The 5,000-nt window shown below is 36.7% G+C and overlaps 1 long non-coding RNA gene across 1 annotated transcript; it reads left to right on the forward strand.

The window, feature by feature from the left end:
• The first annotated feature begins 211 nt into the window (after positions 1–211).
• Positions 212–3,704, forward strand: LOC138870170 (uncharacterized). Its single transcript, XR_011400408.1, has 2 exons — positions 212–481; positions 3,353–3,704. It is a non-coding gene; the product is annotated as an uncharacterized lncRNA (long non-coding RNA).
• The last annotated feature ends 1,296 nt before the right edge of the window (positions 3,705–5,000 follow it).

A 5,000-nucleotide genomic window follows, 5' to 3' on the forward strand; every position in this document is an offset into this window, starting at 1 on the left:
TGATTAATAAATGGGACCGTATTTTTAATCGCGTTCGCAGGGAAAGAATAAAGTTTGGGCTCTAGCAACCCATTTTTAGGCCTAATTTTGGACCTAGCACATAATTCTCAAGCCTAGAATTTCTAGGCCCATACCCCTTAACCTAAAATCCCTACAACTATCTAGACCTAGACTCTACAATATAAAAAGAAAGACACCTAAAAATCTAAGAGGGGAATAACGCTGAAGGCCAAAAAATCTGATCTGAAAGCGGCTGAACACTAAAAAATGACCCACCCCCTTCCCCATCAGCGCCTATCTTCTTCTACACCCAAAAGGATACCATCGACACGCACAAGTAGCCGCTGTTGTGGTTGGATTTTGTCACGGTTGCGGCGAGATTCTAAGATCTGGATCGAAGGTTCCGTTTGAGTTGCCGAGTTTCAATTCGTTGGAGGACCTATATTTAGTCAAATCTTGAAGAAATTTGCAGCTACTTAAGGTCTGCACTTCAAGTTTTATTTTGTCCGATTTGTTATATTGCTTGGTAAATGCTTCATTTGTTCTTCTAAGATAGCGTGTATTAGTTTTGCTCATTATGTTATTGATGTCGATTGTTATGTACGTTCTCTGATTTGTGGTAGTGAATAGTTGACGATTGGGAATTGAATTGAGAATTGGCAACTTGGGTCGTGCAATTCTGTTTGTAAAAGAGTTTGAAAACGTTTATTTTTGCCAGAAATAATACAATTGAGGAAATTTTAGTTGTTTATATATTTCTTGCTTTAAATAATAATTTGATTCAAGACTCAAGTATCAAACCTTTGACAGTAAAAGTTTGTGTTTCCGAAAGCGACGCAACAAACGTAGTTCCTTTTCATTTGTACTTCGTGTTCCATTTTCGTCAAAAAAAAAATCAAGCAGATTTTCTTTTCCTTCACGTGTTTGGATATATACATGTTCTTTAAATCTATTTATCTTGGTCCAAGTTTAGATCCCTCTGAATTCTATTGCCTGTAGGCTAAGTTTGTGAGTTAGATTCTAAAAAATGGTCTACTGAAGCATAGGTTTTGGTGTTTTAATTTGATGGCCTCATTTGGGATTTTCTTTACTGGTTCTCACTCGGCTTCGAAAGTTAAGTATGATTGAGGCGTTAAGCTTGTTGTCACTAGATTAATACTCGTGAATCAAAGTTTTCTTTTTTACCTTAAGTGTTTATTATTCTGAACTCCTCATTAGACATGTAATCTTTCTACGTTAAATTTAAGTGTTAGTGGAGTAACTTTAAGAATTTCACACACTAATGGAAGAAGTTTAAGAAAAATTGAAGTGATAAGAATTCATTTTCATCATCTTCCTCTGGTTTAGTATTATGTGACTTGTCTAATAACCTAAGCATTTAGTTCATTGAATAGTTTGAATACATATTTAATGGATTGTTTATTTCTATTTTGTTTGTTTGCGTGGCGTTCACCATTGATTCTATGTGGCGGAAGGGCCATGGGTTTTGGGGTAATTCTTAAGAAAAGATGATCATTAATCAGATTCTCTTGTTATTTAATTTTTTTTATTTTTGTTATGTTATTTGCTAGTAGCGTTTTGATTTATTATCGTGATTATGTACATGTTCGCGTGACATGATTACGGTTTCAAAAATAACAAGTGTTATTTTAATAATTTATTCGGCCGTGTGGACATCAAAATCTTCACTTTCATGAGCAGGGATATTTAGCTATTTAGCCTTTCCTTCCTAAACTCGGGTGCGCATTTATGTGACCCAAATCCAAAATTTCAACGTTAGATAAAATGTGTTGCGGACTGCGGGTGCATTTATGTGACGTGGTTTGAAACATATTTTAAATGACATTGCAATCTTCCTTTAATTAATTAAATAAAGTGGTTAAAAAGTTAAAATTGAACCATAGGCTAAAACATGTATTAAAATCAGATAATTAAGCCGATTATAACAGTTGAGCGACCGTGCTAGAACCACGGATCTCGGGAATGCCTAACACCTTCTCCCGGGTTAACAGAATTCCTTACCCAGATTTCTGGTTCGCGGACTGTTAAACAGAGTCATATTTTCCTCGATTCGGAATTCAACCGGTGACTTGGGACACCATAAATCTCCCAAGTGGCGACTCGGAATCTTTATAATAAATCTTGTTTCGATTGTCCTTTAATTGGAAAAACTCCCTTTATTCATACCCTTCCGGAGTGTAATGAAAAAAGGAGGTGTGACAGCTCTGGCGACTCTGCTGGGGACAGAACCCAGAATCTCTGGTTCAGGGTTCAAGAATTCGAGCTTAGAATAATTGTTAAAGTTGGCTTTATTCATATCTGATTTTGTTACATGACTTGGGCCTAATGTGCTAATTGATTGCTTTTACCGCTTTGATATTCCGTGAACTGTATATAAATTATTGCAAAATCCCTCCTCTCTGAGTCTTCTAAATCATGAAGAAGTGTGCACTTTGTGTGACTTCTTTTCTGTTAGAGTCATCCCAAATTTAGAACGAGGTTCGGACAAGTTGCAAAGCCGGTGAAGCTTCTGTATTCCCAGTACACTGCCCCCCCCCCCCTCGGCTCGAGTTGTCCGCTCGGGTAAGCCAGGTCTAGAATAATAAACCCAGGTTTTGAACCTAGTACAACAAGTCCTCATGTCGGATCCCTAGTAGGCACGTTTGTTTGTATCATGTGCATTTGACTTTGGGGACTCAACACAGGGGTTGGGTCCGTCTAGGACAGGTACATCCCAAAAAATAAAAGACCATCCTGATGCATCTTACGTGCTACATGTTGCATTTATTCAAGGGTAAAAGGGTCATTTGGCGGACCAATGATAATTGAGAGCGAATGAAAAAAAAAAGGGTGAAGTGTGAGGATAAAGAGAGTAAGGCCCAATTATGTTTTCTGATACATTTTTGTTAAAAAAAAAAAAGAGCTTGAAAATTGAAAAAGATTTTGCACTTTTTATCATTTTTCAAAAATAAAAAAAAAATCGAAAAAAGAGAAAAGAAAATCCAAAGAGATTTTACGTGTTTCATCATTTTTCGAAAAGAAAAAGAAAAAATGTGTTTTCTATATGTCAGTTGTTTTTTTTATTGTTCTCGCCCGTATACAATCTGCCCGAACTACGCAAACCTGATTCTCGTCTTTCGGGGCGGGATACGTAGGCAACCCACATAGGGTTCGGTCTTCCTAGTAAATCTTAGGTTCTTGGCTTTGCGGGGTCATAGCCAAATTTTGCACTTCTAGCCACCTTTTGGCCAAATAAGTCAGTTTGCAAAAATAGCCTCAATCATGTCTTGCATGTGTCCAGTAGGAAGTGTTATTGTCTCACATAGTGTTGATTTAAAGTTTTCTCATACAGGTGTGGATTTATTTACCGAAGTTTGAACATGACAGATACCCCAGGATCACTACATTCAGGAGCTGCTCGAGGAGCCATTTTATGTTTTTGAGTCAATTGTTTTTGTTTTATTTTTCTAGTCCTGTATAGTAGTACTTAGTCTTTTAGGTGATGTTAGAGTTTGTATTGTCTAGTTAAGTTTGTATAGTCTTTTGTTACTGTATTTCTTATTTTGCAGTTGGAAATGTGTTACAAGTAAAAGTCCAAAAAAAGAGATGCTGCATTTTATATTTCGTTATAAATTTTCTTTAGAATACTAATTCTAGAAATGAAAAAAAATTCTTTTAGTACTTCTTTAAAAGCTTTCTTTAAAGTGTTAATTCCTAAATCCAAAAAGATTTTCTTTTGAGGTGTTTCTTCGGAAAATTAGTGAAAAATGAAAAAAAAATCTTTTATTTTCATTAGAACTTTAGGATATTGTACATAAAAAAAATAATACTTTATCTTTTGTTTGTCATTGGAATTTTTCCTTTAGGCAATCAAAATTGAAATACAAAAATATTCTGTTTTATCTTTTTCATTGCTTGCTTCGAGATCTTGCGTCAGGATATCAAATGAGGATTCAAAATGTCTTTCTGTGGTTTATTCCTTAGATTTCCTTCAAAAAAAGAACCAAAAAATGGAAACGTTAGTTTGTTTACTTTATTCCCGATCTTCCCGAACTACGCAAAGATCTGATTCATGCGGCGTCATGATACGTAGGCAACCTACATAGGGTTCAATCGAATCATTTTTTTTATTATTAAAAGAAAAAAAAAGAAAAAAGGAAAAAAAAGGTTGAATACAGAAATCGTGAGATGTGAGATATGAGAGAAAGAAAGGAGGATGATTAAAAAAAGAGAAATAAAGGAAAATGGGCAAGCCAGCAAGTGCTAGAAAAGCAAAGAAAAGAGAGGTTGAAATGAACAAATTGGGATGATGTCAACTGATCTTTGTACCCTCGAAGTCATTTTAGAACCGATAACTGTGGCTAGGTGCATTGCACATAAAGTGAGATTATCTTATGTTAAATGCCCTAACGCTAACGTGATGGCTTCATTTTGTTATATTCATATCAGAAGGGTGGTTGGTTTGTGGTTTTAAAGTGGTAGCTCTTCTCTACAACATAAGGTCAAAAGGCAATGGCAGACAACAACAGAACTGAGTTGGTTGATACTGGCGCTCGAAAGCAGTTGGTTGAACAGGACAATGGGTTGGTTGAAGAGGTAAAGATGTTAAAACAACACGTGGCTGACATGTATCAGGCTTGGATGACTGGGAAGGTGCCACCCCCGCTACCACCTAGCTTCCTAAATGTTACCCTTACCCAAACACCGGTCACAGTGTCAGATGATCCCACATACTCTTCAGATCCACCCGCTTATCATGGCTTTCCCAATCACCCTAGTAGCTCCGTCACTCATCTTCCAATTACCTTTCCCAAAAATTGCCCTCCTGTCTTATCCACTATCCCCAACAATAAATATCCACTCAAAGCTCACGATGCCCAATATTACCCCTCAGAGGTTGCCCACAAGGTTCCTAACTCATACAAGCAGGGCCCGTGGGATGAGCCTCATGTTGAAAATGAAAAGTTCACAAGAAGAAAGGGGCGAGATGGGATACCCAG

Source organism: Nicotiana sylvestris, chromosome 6 (genome assembly GCF_000393655.2).
Source record: "Nicotiana sylvestris chromosome 6, ASM39365v2, whole genome shotgun sequence".
In the NCBI taxonomy this organism is placed as follows: domain Eukaryota; kingdom Viridiplantae; phylum Streptophyta; class Magnoliopsida; order Solanales; family Solanaceae; genus Nicotiana; species Nicotiana sylvestris.